This window comes from Rhinopithecus roxellana, chromosome 3 (assembly GCF_007565055.1).
Source record: "Rhinopithecus roxellana isolate Shanxi Qingling chromosome 3, ASM756505v1, whole genome shotgun sequence".
NCBI lineage: Eukaryota > Metazoa > Chordata > Mammalia > Primates > Cercopithecidae > Rhinopithecus > Rhinopithecus roxellana.
The window spans coordinates 40,941,052-40,965,208 of record NC_044551.1 but is presented as its reverse complement, the minus strand read 5'-3'; the positions used below and the strand labels follow the sequence as shown (position 1 = coordinate 40,965,208).

Genomic DNA, 24,157 nt, shown 5'->3' with positions numbered 1-24,157 from the left:
CAAGGTCATTTATCTCTTCATCTGCTTGTTTTGTGCCAGGAGAGGGGATTCTGCTGGGAACAACTTGTTGGGAGAGATGACATTCTAGTAAACAATGAAACCAGTAAATGAACCAGATAATCACGATAAAGGGGTTTTCGAGAGTCAGGGCAAAGGCATGTGTTGGGGGAGGGACGGTCTGCACAGGAGGGGTCACTCTGGCAGAGCACTGGTGGTCCGGGAGCTGTCCCAGGAGGTCCTGGAGAGCTGTCACAAGCCCAGCGGTGGAAGAGCCTGGAGGCCCTCTCGAGCCTAGCTGGAGCGCTCCCAGGGCCCTCGGAGCCGCGGCGGGCGCGGGTCTTTGTCTCCCACATTCTCTCTGCCGCCTCTCCCGACCCCCAGCGCTGTTTCGTCTCTGACCCCGAATAACTTGTTGGTTTCCCCCCGGGCTTTGTTTCCCGAGGTCACCACCTCGGGGACGCCAGGCAGCCGCCCCGGCCCTCGTGGGTCCTGCATCTGACACCCCCTCCGGCCCCCGCCCCCTACCCGCTTGGAGATAGGGGTCAAAGGCAGCCCGCGTCACGTGGTCGCCGAGCAGCACCGAATCGGCCGGGAGGGCCGAGGGAGAATCCGGGTGGAAGTCGAGAAATCCAGTCCCGATAGCAGCGCCCGGTCCCGCCCCAGCCCCCGCCCCGGGGCGCTCACCGCACGCCCGCCGGCCGTCCCGGCCCCCGGAACCCTTCTCTGGCCGGCACCCACGCGGCATCACGGAATCGAACCCCGCTCCCAGAGGCCGCGATTCGGGGAGGTAGGCGCTGGGCCGAGGAGGTAAGGGGAGACGGGCTGGGGGGCTCTCGGCGTACAGGTACGCCCCTCTGGGCTAGGGGGCGAGGCAGCGCGCCCCAACCTCCAGTCTCCATGGAGACCCCTCCCCGCCGCGGGACAAGGGGGAGGCTGCGAGCTGCCCCGGCGCAGCGCCGGGCCGGGACTGGGGGCTGGGCACCGGGAGGGAGCTGGAGGGGGAGGAGAGCGGGCGAGAGGAGGCGGCGGCGGCGGCGTGGAGCGGGGGTGGGAGCGGCGGGAGGCGGCCGCGAAGGGGTTAACCCTGGCCTGGGCTGGAGCCCGGAGGCGCACGCACGGCCCAGGGGAACCAGGCGTCCCGCTCCTCTCCGGGAGCGCCCCTTCCCCCGAGTGGCGCCCCAGCCGTGGCAGGTAAGAGGCCGGGAGGGCCTAGGCCTGCCAGTCCCCTGTCGCCTAGCCGGCGGGGCCCGAGCCCGGCGTGCAGGCCGCGCGGGGCCCCAGCAGCCGCCGGCGCAAGTTTGGTGCGGGCGGGCGCCGGGCGGGCGGGTGGAGTCGGCCGGGCCCCGCGCGCGGGGGTGGGAGGACAAAGGGGTGGGGGGCCGCGCGGGGCCGAGGGCAGGCTGGGGTGCGGGCGAGGGCAGCGCGGCAGCTGTAGGTCACGGATAATGTCACTCACGAGGAATGCCCCCTCCCCCTCCGCTGCTCCCGAACAGGGGAAACTTTTGTCTAGCGAGGGAGGGGGTAAGAGGCCGGGTCCTGCTTCGCGAAGGCTAAGGCAGCCGGACCGGTTTTCTGCGGGCTCTGAGCGGCCTGGTCTCTAACTCCCTTCCTTCCTCAGGGTCTCGGGAGCAAGAAGTTCTCCCTTTGCACGCAGCTCTTTAACGCCCTGGGACAGGGGTGAGGAGGGGGCACCCGTGGGACGGGTGGGCTCTGGGACCGGCCGGGAATCCGGGGACTGGTCACTTGGCTCTTTGCAGACTCGAGCACCCCGGTGTGCCCCGTGAGGCTCAGGGAATACAGAGCCCCACCCCCTGAACGCCCCATTGTCGCCCTCCCCACCTTGGAGAGCTTTCAGAATGGCCTGCAGGCAGTTTTGCCCCCTGGTCTGTTCAGAGCCACCTGGCTGTTTGTCAGGTTTCCAGCGATGTGACCTTGAGTGGGTTCCCTACCTTCCCCTGGCCTCAGTTTCTTCACCTGTAAAATGGGGAGAATAGTATTTGCTAGAGTAAGGATGAGAGGTGTGTGGGGTACCTCAGCAAATGGTGGCATGCTTATATTCAACAGGTACATTTCACGTTTACCGTGTGTTAGGCGCTGGACGAATTCATTGCTTTACATACATTCGTATTTAATTCTCCCACATTACTGTTAACCACATTCTATGGAGGGGGAAACTGAGGCACAGGGTTGTAAAGGTCACACAGATAGTGGTGGAGCTGGAATTTTACCTCCGTCTCTCAGCCTGTGTCTCAACCACAGATCCCTACAATGTCTTGCTGTGACAGCTCACAGTTTATTTCTCCTTTTTTTAAAACATTTTTATGACTTTGGCCTTGTACAGTTTCATTTTCAGTTGAAATTATGGGGACATCTGTCCTCTTCACCATTTCCCCCACCCGCAGGTAATGCTCCCTTCTGCCTGGTACTTCTTCCAAGTGAAGTCTTGTGCCCTGGCTCTTGTTAACATAGGCAGCTGGAGCAGGAGGGAGGTCAGTTGGAGACTGGGCCAGGAACTCCCTAATGGTCCAAGTGCTGTTGCTGGCTACTGGGTCTATGGCAGTGCTGGTGGTGCAGGGAGAAGCCCGTCTCCCTGGCTGTGACTGGAGACAGCTGGTGGCTTTGTCAACAGGCCTCTCTCCCTAGCACCCAGGGACAGCCGAATCTTTACTTTTCATTCAGACCAGGTTACTTTCAGATCAGCGAGGGGCAGAGGTGGGGCAAGGGTGTTCTTGTGTAACTTGGCCATGGCAGGGGTCCTCATTGCTAACTAATAGACAGGTCTGGATGCCCCAGCCCCAAAGTCCTTGAGGGTAGTAATAGTGTCAGGATTGCAGAACCCTAATGGAGAATGCATGTGTGTACAGGTTCCTGAGCCTAGCTAGCTCAGTACTGGGCACCCTGCAGGCCCTCAGTAAATATCCCACAAGTGAATGTGTGAGGTGCTTAGACTTCTGCTGGCTTTCACACCCTGGGCTGGCCCAATCATTTGGTGAGGGTGACATCTTATGAGTACTGATCAGGCTCTGATTGAGGTCCTTGAGTAATTACTTTAAAAATGGAAAACAAATTGCAATTTAATTAACAACATCTTAAATCTAGGGCTGAGAAACAGTGTGGTGAGTGGGGGTAGATAATGAGAGAAGTTCTTGGGGAAGGGAAGTTTATGCATTTCAGCCTGCTCCGAGGGGTGTTCCAGCACTGTGTCTGGTTTTGCAGGGTTTGTAGGCTTTTTGAGGGCCCTGGGAATAGGGAACCCTGCTGGGCCGATAGCTTGTAGGAATAAATGTGGAAATTCCGTTGCTTTGCTGGACATTGAAGGGACTCAGAAAAACAGGGCATTGAATGGAGGAGTTGGAAGACTGACTTGTCATATGGTTAGACTGTCCCTTTCACTGTGGTCAGAGCAAGAAGAAAGGCCTCTGGGGGAATCAACAGTAAAGGGAGGACCCCAGCAAGCAAGAGAAAATGGATAGTGAGCCTCCTGTCACAAGGAGGTGTGCTAGGAACAGTTTTGTAATCACAAGTTGAGGATGTGGTCAAGAATTTAAGATCATAGGCTGGGGGTTGGCGTCTGAGAGACTCACAAATGGGCTCTGGTCTAGGCAGCCCAGAGCTCTCTCTGCCCTGGGCTTTGGACCTGCTTGGCTGTGCTTTTTCCACCCTTCCATGCTTTGGGACCAAAGCCAGGCCTGCAAGTCTCTAGAGGCTGGGCAGACTTCTACTGGCCTGGAATTTGGATTTGAATATGGCTTGAAATATCTGGACTGTTTGGAGGACTTGGACATTCTTTACTTGAAATGGAACATTAGGGTAATTTGTGAAATGTGTATGGAAAATGTCTGTGGCTGAGGGTGACAGGGGACATGAAATGGGGTGCAGTCCTGCTGGATTCTGGAGAGGCTGTTCTGATGGGGGACAGAAGACAAGGATTCCAATGATGGCTATGGGGCAGGATCTGATCAGTTATAGATGGGTTTTGGAAGGTGAGTAGAAGGAAACACTCTCTGCTTATTCATGTCAGCAAGGCTTCCTGGAGGAGGATGTATTTTCGAGGGTGCAGACTGTGGGAAATGGGACAATAGGAGACAAGATTAGGTCATGCAGAGCCTGCAGTGCCCTGCTCAGGAGTTTGGATTTTATTCTGGAGCCTATAGAGAGGACAGAGGGTTGTAAGTAGCTCATTGACTCGATGCCTGTTCCTGTGCCTTGTGTCAGGCACCATGCCAGGCTCTTTACAGACACCCCATTGAAATCTCACAATACCCTGCAAAGTAGCTGCTGCTGCTCCTGCTGCTGCTGCTGCTGCTGGTAACCCCTACCCCTGCCCCATTTTCAGATGGGGAAATAGAGGCTCAGAGGGGTGGAGTTACTTGTAGAGCTGGAATTTGAACCCAGGCCTGAATTATTTCTGCCTTGCTGTGTTGCTTCTCAGGGGTCTTTTGACCAAAGATGGTAGCAAGACTAGCAGGGTGAAGACCAGGCCAGAGATGGCGCTTATCATGGTCCTGCAGAAAGCTGACCACAGGCTGACTCAGGCAGTGGACTGAGAGGAAAGGAGGGGGAAGCTGCAGGACTTTGTAGCTGTCTTGGCGTTTGGGGTCATCACAGGTGGTCTTCAGGTTTGGTGAATAACCCTTAAGGGGCAGTATTACTGCTTTCAAATCCCTGAAAGGCCCTCTACAGGTAGGGGGCATAGTCTTGTCCTTCAGGGTTCCTGAGGATGGAGAAAGCAACAAGGGTGACAGCTCCAAGGAAGCTAGCCAGGAAGTAAGCTGCCCAGAAAGAGGACGAGAATAGCATGGCTGAAGGTATGCAAAGAGCCTGGAGAGGTGCAGAGGTGGCAGGAGGATGCACCAGCAGGGGCAGGCCTGGGTGGCCACTCTCAGTTCCCTTTTCACCCAAGAATCTCAGCATTTGAATGGTGCCCGGCCCACTTCCACCCCCTGCTTTTCTCATAGCTTTGGAGCTGCCCTTCCTGCATGTCCTGGGGAGTTCCATTTGGCCTGGCCTGCAGAGCTCCACTGGGAGAGTCCTTGCCCTTTGGAATACACTCAGTCCAGCTGACTGTCAAGGGGCCTCTTGGGGATGTCTGGAGCAGTGGCCAGAGCTGGGCTAAGGACTGTGCTTTCACAGAGGGTTTGAACCCTCTGCTTCCGTTTCTCATCTGTGAAATGGGGTCAGTCTCTCTTTCCTCACCTGTGAAGAAATAAGACTACATCATGAATCAGGCTGAATCAGTAGGGCTTAGGGCAAAAGGGCTGGTGAGTTTGTGGATTTGAAAGTGAAGACGGGGTGGAGGGGAGGGGTTGTTCCCCTCCTTCCCTGCAGTGAAGGTTAAAGGAGGTTCTCTTGGTTTCTGGGGGTCACCAGCAAAGCTGCTTTCTCTGTCTGTGGGGCTCTTACAAAGCTCTGCCTAGCCGCTTCCGGCTTGGAGGTGTGGAGCGCAGTGGAAGGGGTGCATGTTTGGGGGGCAGAGGTCCTGGACCCTGTGGCCTCAGGGCTAAAGCCAAATTTGCCGTCAAAATGCTTATCTAGATGGAGGAGAGTTTGTGCTAAGTTGCCTCCTGGTCCTTTGTATTTCTACTCACCTTATTTCTTTAATACAGATTGGATTAATCTAATTTTAAAATGTGCATGATGAATGAGCGTTTGTTTATTTGAGGGCAATGTATGGGAAGGGCCTGCTGTGTGACTGCAGTGCCCCCTCTCCCACTCCCCCTCAACCCTCAAGCAGCACTGGCCTCTTTCCCTCTCCCTGGCTGTGCTCCTGGCCCCTCCTGCCTCTACAAATCTGCTCATGGTGAACATGCTGCACCCCAGTCACTTCCCCTTGCTCACCCCAAAATCCTCCCTACAAGTACCCAGCTCCAGGGTCACCTCTTCCATGCAGCCATCCCTAATTCTCCAGAGCTGGCATTGCCTGCTCCCTCCTTTACATGTGCAGAACCTGTTACCTGGACCTGTCACGGGCCCTTCGGCTCCTACCTTTGAACTCTAGCTTCCTAAAGACAGTCTCATCTCCTCTAGGCTCTGTGCTCTGGAGGCAGAGGCTATCCATGACTGATTTCCAATGGGGGTGTGCATTGTTGTAGAGTGGAATCAAAAGTCCTGGGTTCAAATCCCCATTCTGTCACTATTAACTGCATGATCTAGGGTAAATTACCTAAATCTCCGTGGAAATCAGTTTCCTTAACTTCACAATGGGGGCAATAATAGTTCTGTTTTGTTTGGGAGGTGCTTTGACATAGTAAGTGTGCAGTAAGTAGAAGCTATTCAAAGATAACAGTTGTTGTGATCATTGTTTGTAGCTAGGGGGGATCTGTCCTTTTAGAGATGAGAGAAAGAATCCCTGGAATTTGAGTTGCTGAACTTTCTGCCTAATGGCCCGAGATGGCATGTGCAGATGAGGAAACTGAGGCCTGGAGAGATAGAGCAATTTGCATGGCATGTGGGAACATCTGGTCTCATCTAGGAAGCTGGATAGGATTTCTTTGTTATGCCCTGTCATCAAGCCTAAGGTGCTCAAGTTCCATGGGCTCAATTTCCTCCCTGGTGACCATGTTGAAGGATGTCTAAAGCTTACACCAGATAAATTGGGCTGGCTGGGAAGGTGCCACTAGGCTGGCAGCCCTGTGGCTGTCCTTGTAACCAGGGAACTGTGCCCCAGACTGCATGGGCTGGAGCTTTTTGAGGCCTCCCACCCAGTCTCACTTTGCTTGGGAAGGGGAAGAGGATGGTGGCAGAGACAGGTGACATGGGCTTGGTCTTGGGGCAGGTGACTAGGAGATCCAGACAGAGCAAAGGTTGAGAGCCAGGCTCTGGAGCCAGGTGGCCTGTGTTCAGGTCCCTGCTGGGCTGCTTCCTATGTGTGAGAAGGTGGCAAGCTGTTTAGCTCTTCCTCTGTACAAAGGGGATGATAATTGTCCCCATCTGACAGCATTTAGAAAGATAACACACTGTGAGCCCAATCTATGTGAGTTATCATTATTATTGTAGTTGATATTATTGACTAAATAGCTCATTTAATCCTCACAACAGCAGTAAGAGATAGGCACTATTATTATTCCCTTTTAGCAGATGTAACAACCAAGGGTAAGAGAGGTAGGTGGCTAGCCTGGAGAAGTTTAGTACCAAGGGATGACAGACAGACTTCTGCTGCTGGCGTTGCTCTGGCCAGCAGAAGTAGACTTGTTGTGTGAGGTGCTGGAAGGCATATCCAGTGGGTGGATGGGCCAGGAGAGGCTGACTTCAACTCAGTGTAATGAGAAGACTTAAAAAAAAAAAAATTAGAGCAAGCCAAGATGGAAGGGATTGTGTCTGCAGGGAGTGAGCTCCCTGTTTCTGGAGGTGGGAGCAGAATCCTGGAGCTCATGTGATTAAGATGTGGTGAGGATTCTGGCCTCATTCAGACTTGAGGTCTGGCTTCACGAGGGAGGGCTTGGATTCTTATCATCCCAGTCTGTCCAGGGGATTGGCCTGTCTGGGCAGGTCCCAGGGTGGCATTAGGTGGAGGTTTGCTATAGTCATTGCTGTACGGCAGCCACCTCTGGTTTACACTACCAGCCTTGCAAATATGACCTGCCCAGGCAGAGGCCAGATGAGGGGAAATGAGTGTTGTCATAGCAGGGCCTTTACTCATGCTGCATCCTCTGCCTGCATTCATTCCCTCCCCCTCTCCTTATGCCTGGGCAGCTCCTGTTCATGCTTCTGTGAGTGTAAGCACCATCTATTCACGGAAGCGCTCTCTGATCCACCTGCAGGCTAAGTCAGTGGTTCTGGAAGTTTGTTTCTGGACCAGTAGCATCAGCATTACCTGGGAACTTGTTAGAAGTGCAAATTATCTAGCTCTATACTGGACCTACTGAATTAGATACCCTGGAGGGTGGGATTCAGCAATCTGTTTTAGGAACCCTCCCAGTGATTCTAATGCATGCTGACTTTTTTTTTTTTTAGGCAGTTTCGTTCTTGTTACCCAGTCTGGGGTGCGGTGGTGCGATCTCAGCTCACTGCAACCTCTGCCTGCCAGGTTCAAGTGATTCTCCGATCTCAGCCTCCCAAGTAACTGGGATTACAGGTGCCTGCCACATGCATGTCTAATTTTTGAATTTTTAGTAGAGACAAGGTTTCACCATGTTGGCCAGGCTGGTTTTGAACTCCTAACCTCAGGTGATCCGCCCACCTCAGCCTCCCAAAGTGCTGGGATTATAGGTGTGAGCCACCGTGCCTTGCCGCATGCTGAATTTCGAGAAACACTAGGATAGGTCATTAAAAAAAAAACTGATGCCTGTTTCCTTGGGCTCTCTTGTTTTCAGCATATTCAGTCACCCAGCAGATATGGGGGACCCAGAGTAAAACCCAGCTTCTCACCACCCTGTCTTCAAGGAGCCCCCATCTTGTAACAGCTCCCTATCCCCCAGGAAACAATCTCGTGACACAATGATGGGATACAACAGAACCCCAGCATGATTACAGGAGCCAGTGCTGGGGCAACATGAGGAAGGCAGGATTGGGGAGCTGGAAGAGCAAGGGAGATTTTGTGGGTGGCAAGCATGGGTGCCAGGGCAGCTGTCTTCTGGGGCTGGGGCCAGGACAGGGGTTGGGCAGAGAGCATGGCCTCTGCCTTCAAGAATAGCGTGCTTAGACCCAGGCGTGGTGGCTCATGCCTGTAATCCCAGCACTTTGGGAGGCTGAGATGGATGGATCACCTGAGGTCAGGAGTTTGAGACCAGCCTGGCCAACGTGGTGGAAACCCCATCTCTACTAAACTACAAAAATTAGCTGGGCGTGGTGATGGGTGCCTGTTATCCCAGCTACTTGGGAAGCTGAGGCAGGAGAATCGCTTGAACCCACGAGGCGGAGGTTGCAGTGAGCCGTGATTGTGCCACTGCACTCCAGCCTGGGCAACAGAGCAAGACTCCATCTCAAAAAAAAAAAAAATAGTGTGCTTAGGTGTATATATGCAAACGTGTGTGTGTGTGGGGTGCACACATGTGTGATTACAATGGTCATATGTGGTCTGAGAGGGCTGAGGGGACTTAGCTTAAATCCAGTGGTTTTAAGCATCTCGATAATTTTTTTCCTTTTTTTTTTGAGACAGGATTTCACTTTGTCACTGAGGCTGGAATGCAGTGGCGTGATCTTGGCTTGCTGCAACCTCTGCCTCCCAGGTTCAAGGGATCCTCCCACTTCAGCCTACTGAGTAGCTGGGATTATAGGTGTGCACCACCACACTCAGCTATTTATTTGTGTGCATTTTTTGTAGAGATGGGGTTTTACCATGTGCAGGCTGGTCTCCAACTCCTGAGCTTGAGCGATCCTCCCACCTGGGCCTCCCAAAGTGTTGGGATTACAGGCATGAGCCACTGTATCCAGTCAGCATCTCAATAATTTCTTTCTTTCTTTCCTCCCCTCCCCTCCCCTCCCCTCTCCTCTCCTCTCTTTCTTTTTTGACAGAGTCTCACTCTGTTGCCCAGGCTGGAATGCAGTGGTGTGATCTTGGCTCACTACAACCTCTGCCTCTCAGGTTCAGGCGATTCTCCTGCCTTGGCCTCACGAGTAGCTGATATTACAGATGTGTGCCACCATACCTGGCTAATTTTTGTATTTTTAGTAGAGATGGGGTTTCACCATGTTGGCCAGGCTGGTCTCAAACTCCTGACCTCAAGTGATCCACCTGCTTTGGCCTCCCAAAGTGCTGGGATTACAGATGTGAGCTACTGCACCTGGCCTCAATAATTTTTTTTTTTTTTTTGAGATGGAGTCTTGCTCTGTCTCTGTAGAGTGCAGTGGCGTGATCTCACTCACTGCAACCTCTGCCTACTGGGTTCAAGTGATTCTTCTGTCTCAGCCTCCCGAGTAGCTGGGATTACAGGCACACGCCACCACGCCCAGCTAATTTTTGTATGTTTACTATAGACAGCGTTTCATCATACTGACCAGGCTGGTCTCGAACTCCTGACCTCATGATCCACCCGCCTTGGCCTCCCACAGTGTTGGGATTACAGGCCTGAGCCACCCCGCCCAGCCTAATAATTTTAATGATGATGATCATAATTGCTGCTCACATTTATTGACAACTTATAAATGCTTGCTGGGCATTTCCATGTCACCTTATTGGAAGTAATCCCCAGGATAATCCTATAGGTGGCTCTATTATCACCATTATTGTCCCCGCTTAATAGATGAAAATACTGAGGCCACACAAGAGGGTAGATCTAAATTCTATGGAGATATATAGAGGTGCTTAAAGGCGTGATCTCATTGGAAGGAGAGCAGTAAGGGATTGTCATGGAGTGTTTGTATCGCAGGCACAACTTATCGTGGTTTTCTAAAGATGTCTCCAAATGTGTGTTTTGTCAAATGAGTGAGTCAGCCTTTGGAGGAAAGTGGATGGGATTGTGTTGGGTGGTAAGGGCTCCAGCCTCCAAGCTGGGGCTTCCACTGCTGACGTTGTTGTTCTCTTGTTTTGTGGATGGGCTGTCTGAGGCCCAAAGAGATTCAGTGGTGAGTTCAAGGTTCCACTGCTAGGGCAAAAGAACAAATCAGAGAGATAAAAGTAGATTTCTAGCTGGGCATGGTGGCACGTGCCAGAAATCCCAGCTACTCAAGAGGCTGAGGTAGGAGGTTTGCTTAAGCCCAGGAGTTCAAGACCAGCCTGGACAACATAGTGAGACCCCATCTCAAACAGCAAAAAGAGTGGATCTCCTTTGGTTCTAACAAGAGGGGGTGTGAGATTCAAGATCAGAGCCCACTGTCCACTCTGCTGTCTTTTCCTGCCTCGGTGTCCCCAAGCTGCTGCCCAGTAGCCCAAGAGTGGGCAGTCTTTCTCTGACACAGGAACCCCTTCACTTCACATTTAGGGGATTGAGGCCTAGTGGAACAGGGACTCACCCAGGCCACACAGGGAGTCAGAATTACTGTTGAGGCCAGAACCCAGAATTGTCTCAGTTACAACCAGGAAGAGTTTTGTTTCCCAAAACCTGTCCCTTCCCCACCCCTTCTTTGGCAGGCTGAGTAAGCCGTCGCCCTCAGGGTGGCCCAGAGCAGTGCTGGGGGTAGAGATGAAGGTGCCTTGTGAAGAGGCTGCCAAGAAGGGGTGGGACAGCCTCCAAGAGGAAGAGCACCAAGAAGCCCAAACCCCAGACGGAAACCAAATGTATTTTCTGGGCCCTAAGAGGATATTTGGAACAATGGAGGTGGGATGAGGGAAGTTAAAAAGGGCTTCTTGATATCCTTAGAAAAAAAAAGAAATAGAGGCTTTAGGTTTGACTTTTGTTTTTCTGAAGGATGTTTGTGTAACTTTCTGAAGGCAGGATCCCAGCACTCTGTGAGGCTTGTCAGATACTTTTTTTTTTTTTTTTGAGATGGAGTCTCGCTCTGTCGCCCGGGCTGGAGTGCAGTGGCACGATCTCAGCTCACTGCAAGCTCCACCTCCCGGGTTCACGCCATTCTCCTGCCTCAGCCTCCCGAGTAGCTGGGACTACAGGCGCCCGCCACCTCGCCCAGCTAGTTTTTTGTATTTTTAGTAGAGATGGGGTTTCACCGTATTAGCCAGGATGGTCTCGATCTCCTGACCTCGTGATCCGCCTGCCTCGGCTTCCCAAAGTGCTGGGATTACAGGCGTGAGCCACTGTGCCCGGCCTTTTTTTTTTTTTTTTTTGAGACAGAGTCTCATTCTGTCGCCCAGGGTGGAGTGCAGTGGTGCGATCTTGGCTCACTGCAACCTCCATCTCCCGGGTTCAGGTGATTCTCCTGCCTCGGCCTCTCGAATAGCTGGGATTACAGGCGTGTGCCACCACACTCAGCTACATTTTTTTTTTTTTCTGAGACGGAGTTTCACTCTTGTTGCCCAGGCTGGAGTGCAATGGCGTGATCTCGGCTCACCGCAACCTCTGCCTCCTGGGTTCAAGCCATTCTCCTGCCTCAGCCTCCCAAGTAGCTGGGATTACAGGCAAGCACTACCATGCCCGGCTGATTTTGTATTTTTAGTAGAGACAGGGTTTCACCATGTTGGTCAGGCTGGTCTCAAACTCCCGACCTCATGTGATTTGCTTGCCTCAGCCTCCCAAAGTGCTATGATTACAGGTGTGAGCCACCGTGCCCGGCCTAACTTTTTTTTTTTTTTTTTTTTTTTTTTGTATTTTTAGTAGAGACAGGGTTTCACCATGTTGACCAGGCTGGTCTCAAACTCCTGACCTCAGGTGATCCGCCTGCTTTGGGATCCCAAAGTGTTGGGATTACAGGCATGAGCCACCATGCCCAGCCATCAGGTGCTGTTTGTATAGATTCAGGACTTTGGAGCTGGGAAGAACTCAATCAAGTAGTCTGCTCACTTTATAGTTGGTGAAATTGAGGCTAAGAGGTGGGGGGCCTGCTTTAGGTCACACAGTGAGGTAGCCGAGGTCTTGGATCTTCTCATGTGTTGCAAGAGGCTGTCCATCTTGACTTACCACCTCCTGGGACGATGCTGACGTGGGGGCTGGGCAGTCGCTGATGAGGGGTTCCCTTTGAAATGCTCATTGCTGCTGGGGACGGGGTAAGGCCAGGTCTAGTTTTGGGCGAGATGAGCCCCCTGGTGGGGAGAAGACTGAGATGGTGCGCCTGGTAATGCCACCCCCGTCCAGATGCCAGGCCCAGCTGTGCACCGTCTGCCCAGCAGCTGGGAGCTGTGAGTCACACCCAGTGGATACAGAGGCGCAGGCCATTGTGTGCCGTGATTCATTCTGTTCTCCCAGCCCCGAAGGGATGACGAGGCCCTGAGCACTGATCCATGCCCACGCCTGTGGATGAAAGTTGATATGAGGAGGCCCATGGGACCTGAGGGGGTGGGCTCCCTCTGCTACCTCCTGTCTCTTGAGTATCCTGTGATTGTGACCTGTCCATTCCCACCAGTTCAGGGGTCCGTGAGCCCCCAGAGGTGCAGTGTGTTGTAGGCATTTCTGTGCTTTCTTTTTATGAATAAAGAGTTTGTTGGTTTCATCAGATCATCAGAAGGCTGGGTGTCCCTGTGGAGTGCTGACAGGGGGCTGTGCGCACTGCAGGCTTGAGAAGCAGTGGCAGGCAGCGTGGTGCAAGGAGAAAGTAGCCTGGTGGAGTGTGGCATCGTGGCTCAGGGTGTGGTCTTGGAGACGGGCTGTTGGCTTCTGAGCTGGCTCCTCCACTTGGGAGCTATGTGACATTGGGTAAGTTACTTTGTCTGTGCTTCCTCTGTAAAATGGCAATAATAATATTTATCTCATGATGTTACAGTGAGACTTTTAGATAAGATAATGTGTGTAAAGGACTTACCTCGTGCTTGGTACAAAGTAATCATTTGGTAAAAGTTTGCTGTTGGTAGTTCTAGCTCTGCTATGAATTTGCTGAGTGATCTTGTAAGTACCTGATCCTAGGGTCTTAGTCTCCACCCCTGGCTCCGAACTCTGTGTTGGGCTTTCTAGGAGCTGCAGGACCAGCTTGGAGAGCAGGGGTGGGCAGCGGAGGCAGGGGAAACCCTTTCTGCATTCTGGGACTCCCTAGCCCAGGCCCTCCCTGGCTTTGCCCTGAGGTAAGGTTATGTAACCAGCCAGGTCTGGCCAGGCAGGGTGTGATTCTCAACCTCCTTTTGTCTCTCCATTGTCTCTTCCTCTCCCTTCCCCCCACGGAGCTGTTGTTAGCTGACCTGTTCCTCAAGCTCCGAGGAGCCACCTGGATTTAGTTTAGTCCAGAGGTTTGCTGGGCTGGCGGCCCCTTCCTCCCGCTACCTGGGGACAGAACTAAACTGATGCCTCTATGCCTGCTTCATGCCTCCTTTTTGGGGAGGAAACGCAGGAGTCTAGATGGCTTGGGCTCTTGGTCCAGCCTGCCAGGTTGTAGGGCCAGGATGTTCCTGCCCATGGCCTCTGCAGTTCTAGAGGTAGGCCCTACTCCCTGCCCAGGATTCCTTCCCCAGAAGAGCCTTCTGCATTCTTGCAGCCCAGCACCAATGCCTCCTGTTCCAGGAAGCCTTCCCAGGTACCTCAGCTGTAGGGAAGTTGGCCTCTACTGAGCTCCACAGTGTGTTCTCTGTCCATTTTAAGAAAACAGAGGTCACAAACTGGCAGGCCACATTTGCCCTATGGGCACATTTTGTGTGGCCCATGCCAAATATTGAGCTGGTTGCCAACCAGAGGTTTTACATAAAAACTCAGACTTCTGGCTTTATTTCAAAAATTGGGAGACAGGAAAACCTTGAGCCTACATTCTCCAGGGATCATTGCTGGAGGTGAGGCGTGTACACTTCACCCCATCCCCAGCCAGCTATTTCATATGCTTACATGATCTTTCTGGTCACCGGAGGCATCTGAGTTTGCAACCCTGTCCTTAAGCCATGAACCACTTTGTCTCCTACATTGTTCCTTTGTGGGCTTTTCTAAGGCAGGGGGTGTAGGGGCTGTGAGCTGAATCACCTTTGTGTCCCTTGAAGCATGAAGCATTGGAGCATCATGCTTAGGCTCAGGACGGTGTCCCCAGTAGGAGCGTAGCAAGTGCTTCCTGTGTGAAAGCAGGTGTGGCCATGGTCTGTCCCTGCCAGCGGTGAAGGTTCCATTTGCTAGAGGCCTCTGGGTCAGCCTGCTCTGTGGCCCTCGAACCCTCCCCCAAGATAAGCTCTGCCTGCTTAGCCACTGACCCAGGCGGCTTCTTAAGCTGCAGATAACAGTCCCTGAAAGGGCGGGCCCCACCCTGCAGTGTAACCAAGGAGAGGAGCATCCACCTGCAGCTGTCCCCAGGTCTCACTCTCATGGTGGGCTTGGAGGAGTTCAGGGAAGGGAGGACTGCGCTCAGCAGCCTTCAGAGGGTATCAGGTCCAGACCTCTGTGTCCTGAGGCCGGCAGGGTGAAGAGGGGTGTGGACCAGTTCAGATGTTTACTGGCCTGGGCTTCCTCTCCACTGGGCCTCTCTGTGCTTTGTCCTCCTAGAGTATGTTACTTTATCTGACAGCTCCCTTGTCCAACTGTCTGTCCAGTCAAGGTTTATTTGACTCTTTCGATTGAAATCTTAAGTATTCCCTAGGGCCTGCTAAGATGTCTTCTCCTGGAAGAGGTCTTAGCTGAGAGGTTGCAGTTGTTCTGGCTACAAGAAAAACCTGGAAGCTTGCAGAAATGAATGCAGATTGCTGCCCCCACCCCCTGCCTCCTGCTCTGATTCTTTCATTCTAGGGTGTATCCTCCTCCTCCTGAGAACATTCAGACCAGGGGGTCTATAGACCGCTCTTCAAGGACTCTGTCTTAGTGCATGGAGCCCAGGGCAGGTAGCAAGGAGCCCTGGGTGGCTGTTGTGCTGGGCGACATCAATCATGCCCCTTTCTCTCTCTGGGCTACTCTTTTGCCCCCTGTGCCAATGTTCTGGGCTTCCCCAGTTGTCGTGGCTGAGTGCAATGTGAGCTATCCTTGGAGAGGATAACACAGAGTGGAGCGGGGCAGGTGCCAGTGTCTGGGTGTGGTGAGGGCTCTCAGTCCTGGCCCCACCCTAGCCAAGCCCAGAGGAGTTTCACATTCACATTAGGGAACAGATCAGGAGAGGAGACAGGCTGGAAGCCTGGCTGAAAGTGGGCAAGTGCTGTGCCCCTGGTATCAGGCCCCACAGGGAAAGCCTGCCTGGGTGGCCCAGTGACCTGGCCACAGGCTGAGGGGCTCTCCTGCTATGTGGTCCTGTGGCAGGCAGGCTGAAACATCAAGTGCAGGCATGAACAAGCCATTTAAAGCTGGGTAAACTGAGGTACATAGCAGGAAGACACTCTCCTAATGTCACATGAGTGGGTGGAAAGCCGGGCTGGGATCCCAGGTCTTCCAATGCCAGGCAAGGCCACACTCTTCCATCTCCACCTCCCTCTGCAGGGCCAGTGGCAGATCACCTAGCTGGGACAATCATCTGATTGTCTATGACGACCTAGTTAGAGCCTGGAAAAATGAACCATCGTTACAACCACCCCGGAGGCATGAAACCGGTTGGGTGTGCAAATTACCCCTCAAATGTCCTCCATCGCGTTTTTTGTTGTTGTTTTGTCTTTCCTTAAACTCTCTGATGGACCAGCTGCCTCTGTGCCCGCTTCCGCCTGGCACTGGGCTTCATGCTCTTCATTCTGAGAACAAAGCTTCCTTCTGACCATCCTCCTGCTGACCACAGGAAAAGGGCAGTCGTAGCACCAGCCTCCCTCCTCTGCCTCCTCTTGCTCTTGGGTGGATGCTGGAAGGGTCATGAAGGTGGGTGGCGGCAGTCCAGTCCACGTTCCCTCTGGCAGCCCAACTGTCAGGACTCAGAAGTTCTCCCTCATGGCCAAAAGGAGAGGCCAAGGCACTGGACAGGGACAGACGTAAAGTCTTGTCGTCCGTTGGTCCAAGCAGTCAATTGAACTAGAATAGGACTGGGGATTTGGCTGGGAACTGGCCAAATTGCTCAGGGTTTTAGCTGGCCCAGGTGGAGTCTTGTATCGGCCTCTAGCCCCTGGTCTATAGGGGCTGTGTAAGCCTAAAGGTGTGTTCAGATGAGGGAGACAGTAGTCCCTCATTCAGTATATTTGTATTAAACATCTACTTTGGTCCAGGCTCTTTTCTAGAACTGGGATGCAGCGGTGAACCAAACACATGGAGACCCTGTTTTGGACGTGGGGCTGACATTGAAGTGGTGGGAAGAAATGAACAGCCCAGTAAGCTCACTGCCAGGTGGTGGGATGTGCCTGGAAGAAAAATAAAGCTGGCTTGTAGGTCAAGAGTGTGACTTGAGGGAGTGACCTTGCCATGTCAGGTGGTCAGGATGGTCCCTTGGTGAGGGGCAGTAGACTCCGGGAGGGCAGCCCACGGGAAATTGAGGAAAGAACTTTCCAGGCAGAGGGAGCTGCAGGGCAAAGGCTCTGGAACTGGAGGGCACAGGTGACCAGAGGCAGAGCTGGAAGAATGAGAGGATGGTGGAGGAGAGGGGCCAGAGGGCGTGTGGAGACAGGTAGGGCCTCTTGGCCATGGGGAGGACTTTGTTGTTTGAGTCTGAGTGGAGGAGAAGCTGCTGGCAGCCCGGTGTGAGGACTGACTGGTTTGGGTTCACATTTTAGAGAGACTGCTGGGGGTGAGGGGTGGACACAGGATGACTGGCTGGGAGGCTGCTGCAGTCTTGCCACGAGAGAGGTCGGCCGGGTCAGTGGTGGGTGGGGACGGTGTGGGAGCAACCAGGGGTTGGTTCTGGATTTATTTTGCAGGATGAGCTGATGGGATTTGCTGATGGATTAGATGTGGGGTGTGAGAAGAGAGTGTTGACCACAAGTTTTCTGGCTTGAGGAACTGGAAGGACAGTTGGACAGTATTGCTATTTACCAAGACAGAGAAGGCTGCGGGACAAGCAGGTTTGGGGAGAGCAATTGAGATTTGGGGTCAGCTGTGCTGGGTTGGGGCCTATGCTGGTGGGGGTGGGGCGTGGTGCACATGGGTCCTGGGACCTGCATGTTCCTGTTGCTGTCAGGAATAGCAACAGGGGTTGTGTGAGGGGACCCCAATGCTAGGAGTCTGTTCTCTAAGAACAAATGTTTCCTGGTCCCTTCACGTCCTTTTCTCTCTCTGCAAACCTCCCTCTGCTTTTCTCTTCCTTTTGGACAGAGGAAAAAGGCGGATTCTGAAGCCTCATTGTCACTGTGATGGTCCTAGCCTTTCTGCCTGGCACGCCTTCTGGCAGGGAATTCCTTCCTGGGTAGGCGAGGTTGGGGGCGGAAGGTGGGGTAGAGGTTCAGGCTTTATCCTGGCTTTGCTACCAACAGAGCTCTTTGCCTTGGTTTCCCCTCCTGTATGGAGAAGGGTTGAGGTGGCCCCAGGGTTCTGAGGGTGGCAGGGAGTATTTGAGGAGGCCACATGACACAGTGGTTAAAAATCTGGGCTTGGGGTCAGGCAGGCGTGGGCATGAATCCTTGCCTGCTGCTTGGCTGTGAGACTCTGGACAAGTAACATAACCTCTCTGAGCCTCAATTTTCTCATCTGTAGAAAGGGGCCAATGATGGTACCTGCCTCACAGGGTTACTGTGAGGTTGAATGAGGAAATGTCCATAAAGCACTTAGTGCCGGGTGTGGTGGCTCACGCCTGTAATCCCAGCACTTTGGGAGGCTGAGGAGGGCGGATCACCTGAGGTTGGGAGTTCAAGACCAGCCTGACCAATATGGAGAAACCCCGTCTCTACTAAAAATACAAATTAGCCAGGCATGGTGGCGCATGCCTATAATCCCGGCGACTCGGGAGGCTGAGGCAGGAGAATCGCTTGAACCTGGGAGGCGGAGGTTGCTTGTGGTGACCCGAGATCGCGCCATTGCACTCCAGCCTGGGCAACAAGAGCGAAATTCTGTCTCAAAAAAATATACAAAACAGGCCGGGCGCGGTGGCTCAAGCCTGTAATCCCAGCGCTTTGGGAGGCCGAGACGGGCGGATCACGAGGTCAGAAGATCGAGACCATCCTGGCTAACATGGTGAAACCCCGTCTCTACTAAAAAATACAAAAAACTAGCCGGGTGAGGTGGCGGGCGCCTGTAGTCCCAGCTACTCGGGAGGCTGAGGCAGGAGAATGGCGTAAACCCGGGAGGCGGAGCTTGCAGTGAGCTGAGATCCGGCCACTGCACTCCAGCCCGGGCGACAGAGCGAGACTCCGTCTCAAAAAAAAAAAAAAAAAAAATATATATATATACAAAACAAAAAAAACAAAGCACTTAGCAAGGCCCTGGCATATAGCACACCTAGTTAACAAAGGCCTCTGCTCACAGTGACCCATGCAGGCAGGCAGGTAAGGAGCTTGGCCTAGTGAGTGGGAGGAACCGTGGGAGGTTATTGAACAGGAGCATGCCAGGCATGTGGTTTGATGGGGCAGCTGTGAGTGTGGAGACTTGAGCTGAGTTTTCTTAGCAAGTCCAAGAGCCCCTTCCACTTTGCAGAGTGAGAGCTGCGGGCCGGCCCTAATGGACCATCTTCCTTTCCCTAGCCAAGGGTCTTCATTGGCTTGGCATGGGCAGCCTCTGTTTTGCACAGGTCCCTTGGGGTGAGGTAGTCATTTTCCTTAAGGCCTCCTATAGAACCCCTTGTCTCTATATCCCAGTGGCCAGCCTTGGGGAAACGTGAGGGAAGGGCTTTGCAGGTGAGTGACATCAAAGGGACTTAATTTATGTGTAGGTGGGGCTCTGGACCGGGCTGGTGGGTCAGGCGGGGCCTGGAGTGGCAGCCCACTGGGTACTGGGAGTGACCTCGGTTTCTGATCTGCATCCAGGCGGAGTGGTGCTTACTCCAGCAGAGCCGTGGAGAGGTCGACAATGGGCGGAATGTGGCCCCTTCAGAACCCACACTTCACTGGTGCCCAGGCATGCCAGCCAAGCCCTGTGCTTCTGCAAGCCTGTTTCCCAGCAGTTGAGCTGTGCCAGGACAGCCAAGAACATTTCAGAGTCCCCAGGGCTCACAGCCAGGCTGTCACCAGGCATTGCTTATTTTCCCAGGGCCCAAGAGTCTTCAGGGATGGAGGGGGTTCTGGAGATATTCCAAGCACTTTTCTTAACAGCTTGGTAAATTGAGGTCTGGAGAAAGCAAGGCACTTGACCAAGGTCTCACAACGCCGCCTCCCTCATATCTGTCACTCCCCTCTGTTCCTGTGTCTTCTGCACAGACTCCTGGCCTTCTGCCTGAACGTTTGTAACAACCTCCCTCTTGTGGGCTCCCTAAGAGCTTTGTTTGTCCTCCATTATCGTAATCTTGCCATAATCTGCCAGATGCGCACACTATTTGATGTGTCTACCTCCCGTCCCCTGCACTGACAGTCCGTGACAGAGTCTCCCCAATGAGCTGTGCAGCATGAGGTTTAGGCCCCAGGCTCTGGAGCCAGTCTGAACTCTGGATGCCAGCTCTGCCCCTTCCTGGCCTGGTGACCTTGGGCATGATACCCTACTTTTCTGAGCCGCCGTCTCTGTGAAATGAAAACAGTAGCAATACTTAGTTTACAGGAATGTCAGGACAGTTAAATGGAATAACGCGTGAAATACAGAATACAACACCTGGTACCAAGTAAACTCTCAGAAATGGCCATCATTGTCCCAAAGGCCCATCAACTGGTTGAACAGAAAGTCGTGAGCATGGAGGAGTAGACCCAAGCTTGGACTGGAAGGCAGAGGATGTGGTCTCCAAGTTCACCTCCACCATTGCATTCCTGTGTGCGTGTTGGGAAGCCACTTATCCTCTGGAAACCCCACTTTCCTTTTCTGAGAAAGGGGGAAGAAATCCCTGCTATACTTTTATAAAGTTGGCATGTGATGCCACAGCAATGCCTGTGAAAAAGCTTTGCATCTGTGTAATGATTTAAAAATGGCACAGCAGTGGCTGTGGTATGCTGATGGCGATGAGGGCATTATAACCAACCACAGTGGTGGGCAGCTGACCGGGCTGGAGGCTGGTTCATCTGTGGAATGCTCAGTGCCCATACGGACTTCCCTGTCCCTGCCTACCTGCTCCCGGCTGTCCACCAGCCTGCCTTCACATTAGCTCCGGCATTATATGCTAGAAAATGTGGGAGGTGCAAAGAGCTGATGGCATTTCCCCAGCCCTGGTGGGTTTTGTGTTATCTGTGGCTGATGCCGTGCAATGTGGGGATTAAGAACCAGACAGACGGTGGTTCGAATCTCAGCTAAGCACTTCCCAACAGGGGCCTTAAGCAAGTTGCCTAATTTCTATGGACCTCAGGCTCCATATTTGTAAAACGAGGCCATGATCAAGTAGAGGCCAAGCATTTAACAAAGAGTCTGGAACATAGTGGCATCAGGTGGTTGTATAATGTGTATTCTGCCTGGAACATGGTGACTGACAACGTGGTGACTGACAGGTTATTGATGGCAGGGAGCTGGGGCCACTGTGCCCATTTCTGGGGATTTGCTGCAGAGTTCGGTTATGCTCCCTACAGAATAACCCAGCTTAGATTTAGGAGGGTCTATGGAATCGTATGGTATGATTCAATTTTTTAAATTAATTTGTCTTTAAAATTTTTTTTTTTTTAGAGATGGGGTCTTGCTGTATCTCCCAGGCTGGCGTGCCGTAGTGCGGTTGTAGCTCACTGTGGCCTTGAATGCCCGGGTTTCCAGCAATCCTTCTACCTCAGCCTCCTGAGTAGCTGGGACTACAGGCACATGCCACCATGCCTGGCTTCATGATCCTGTTTTATGTGACCAAACTGAGGCCGAGAAAGGAGTGGTACTTGCCTGAGGTCACAGGCAGGTTGTGTAAGGCTGGGCCTAGGATGAGGCAAGTGAGGCATCATCCTAAGTGCAGTGTCTCAGGAGGTGCCCGCTGTGTGCTTGCACATTGTGGAGAATCAGAGGCTTTGTTTTTGAGAGCGGGTCAGCTACGTTGCACAGGTTGGAGGGCAGTGGCGCGATCTGGGCTTACTGCAGCCTCAACCTGCTGGCTCAGGTGATCCTCCCACCTCAACCCTCCCACATAACTGACTACAGGCACACGCCACTACGCCTGGATAATTTTTGTAATTGTTTTTTGTAGAGAAGGGGTTTTGCCATGTTGCCCAGGCTGGTGTTGAACTCTTGATCTCAAACTCCTGGGTCAACCTGCCTTGACCTCCCAAAGTGTTGGGATGACAGGCGTGAGCCACCACACCTGGCAATGAGTGCCTTCTTAAGGGCTCCTTGCTGGCCTCACCTGATCCTAGTCCTGGCTGAGTCCCTGATCTAGAACTGGAACCCTGGTCTCCTGGCCTTGTGAACTATTCTGGACCCCTGCGAGATACTTTCTGGAGTCTCACAGAGACCCCCGATTCCCCTTTAAAAGGAGCCTCTGTGAAGTAGGTCACCCAGCGCTTTTTGCTCCGTGTTTCTGCTCTCTAGCTGTTGTCTGTGTCCTGGAGAAAGCCAGGCCCACTTATCCCCCCACCTCTCCCCACCTCCTGCCCCCTCCCCCTGCCAGCTGCGCCTCCATGTAAGTACTTTGAGCCCCTTAACACCCCACGGCGTGTTGGTGGCCAGCTTTTGTCTTGATGACAAGCCCCAGCAAGTCTACAGGGACTGGCTGCTTTCATGTGGGCCCTCAGTGAAGCCTCCTTGGTCTCAGCAGGCCCTGTGTTGTGCCCACCAGGTCTCTAGGAGATTAGGGGGCTTTTGTGGCTCCAGATGGCTCAAAGCTTTTCCCTTCCTCTGTGTTATCCCTAGCCCACCTGGCTTCCGTCCTCACTGGCCACGGGATTGGGGGATTTTCAGTCTCTCCAAAGCTCTGGCATCTTCCAGAGTGGACTAGTCGTGGGGTGTCCATCTGAGCCTTTCTCCCTGTCACCACTGCTGGACCTGCCTGCTGGGCCTTAGGTGACTTCTTGAGAGGTGGCCAAAGCTCCTAATCCCTGGAAGGGGCTCCTAGGATTTCCCTGTGGCTGGCAGGACCCTTGGCCACTCATGTGGTGTGACATGAGGAGCCTGGAAAGCCAGCCCAATCTCCATCCTTAAGCCCCACATATAAACATACCTTTTTTTTTTTTTTTTAACTGCAGCTCTCGGAGCCTGCAATTCTACCATTGTCACATTGCCTTGTGCTCTCCTTGGCATCCCCTAAGAAGGCAAATACCTTTTCAGCTGGGTGCTTTTAAGCATTTGCTGTCAAGAAGCAAGCCCTGGCCAGCCTGGCCCTTTTCCAGTGTTCTGTGTGACCATGGCCAAGTTGCTTCTCCTCTCTGGGTCTTGTCTTTGTAAGACCCTTTTCAGCTCTAGCACTTTGAGGCTCCAGCGTGGATTCTCACACCCTCCACACCGTTGCCAGTCACCTTTCTTCCTCCTCTGCAGGGTGGGGCACAGGGAAGGGCCTGGCAGCTGAGCTGGGTGGGGCCAGGGGCCAAAAGCCAGCATCATAGACACTTTTCCCACCAGCTGGACATACCAGTCCTTCCTCTTCTTCTCAGGACAAGTGGGGAAACTGAGGTCTGAGGGGGAAGGGCCAGGACTGGAACTGGGACCCAGTTATCCTTATTGCCAGTGAGCGCTCCTCCAGCTGTTGGCTGCTACCTCTCTTGAGAGGGTCAGAAGACCCACTGGCATGAGGGTCAGGGACATACTTTTTCCTTTCCCACGGAAGGCTCCTCCAGGCAGGGCTTGGGTGAGGCAAGCGAGGTGCCGGTGGTCCCTTGGGCATGGGGCAGAATCGGAGGAGGACATCCTCTTTCTGAGGTTAAGGAGGTAGGGGCTGGAGGCCTTGACAAGGGAGGTGGCATGAGGGGGCGTGGAGGTTTCTAGGAACGTGGTTGGTGGCGCAGGGTGCTCTAGGGCCACCTCCCTCCCTTGCTTCTGCCTTCCCTTTCTCCTGGGGAGGGGACTGGGCCAACAGTAATGCCATTTTTCCTGGCCCTGGGATTAGGTGCGGCCGTGTTAAGGAGAGGACGTTCGAGAGGACGTGGTGAAGTGAAGAGGAACCGCATGCCACTGCCTGGAACTCCGGTGGGTCTAGGTCTGGTTCTCTCCCTGGCTCCTGTCCCCTCTGACCACTGTCCCTGGCCCCCTGCCCTGTCCCGTCCTTCCAGGTCCATCTGAGTGTGTGTGTGTGTGTGTGCGCGTGTGTGATGTGGTATGTGTGTGGTATGTGTGTGGTATGTGTGTGTGTCCCCAGGAGGGGCCTGGGGGTACAGGTTGGCCCTTGAGCCTGGCACTGGGTCCTACCTTCATTCCAGATCAGAAGCAGCTCCTGGAACTGCCCCAGGGAGAGGTCCAGGCTGACCTGGCAGATTCCTGATGGAGGAGGAGAAGGAGGAGGCTGAGGGCTGGGAAGGAAGGGCTCAGTTTCTCCTGTGGCTTCTCTAGACAGCTGGGCACGTCCACAAATCCACCTGAAGCCAGCAGGTCCAAGAGTTAAAGATTTACTTCAGGGCCACGGGGGAAGCTGGAATGGTGAGATCCCGGGGCTCTCTGATGTTGTGTTTGTGGCTTTGGTCCTGTCTAGACTGTGAGAACCATGGCTTGTCAAAGCCAGAGGGGCGCCTAGAGAATTTCCATGTTCTTAACTTGGCTTTTGATGGGGGCCAGTCACAACCACTCTGAATTTGTGTGTCTAGGGAGAGAATCTGCTAATAGCCATCATTAGATTCTCAAAGAGTTCTGTAACCCCCAGAAGGTCACAGACGTCTCCTGTAGTCCGTACCCCTCACTGCAATTGCAGAAAC

At 53.4% G+C, this 24,157-nt stretch overlaps 1 protein-coding gene across 1 annotated transcript in view; it reads left to right on the top strand.

Annotated features, from left to right (window-relative positions):
* The first annotated feature begins 2 nt into the window (after positions 1 to 2).
* The window catches only part of NDST1 (N-deacetylase and N-sulfotransferase 1), a 72,944-nt gene continuing 48,789 nt past the window's right edge, over positions 3 to 24,157 (top strand). Inside the window, 2 exon segments of the mRNA XM_010373648.2 lie at positions 3 to 807; positions 23,359 to 23,438. The gene's annotated coding sequence lies outside the window, so the exon portion shown is untranslated.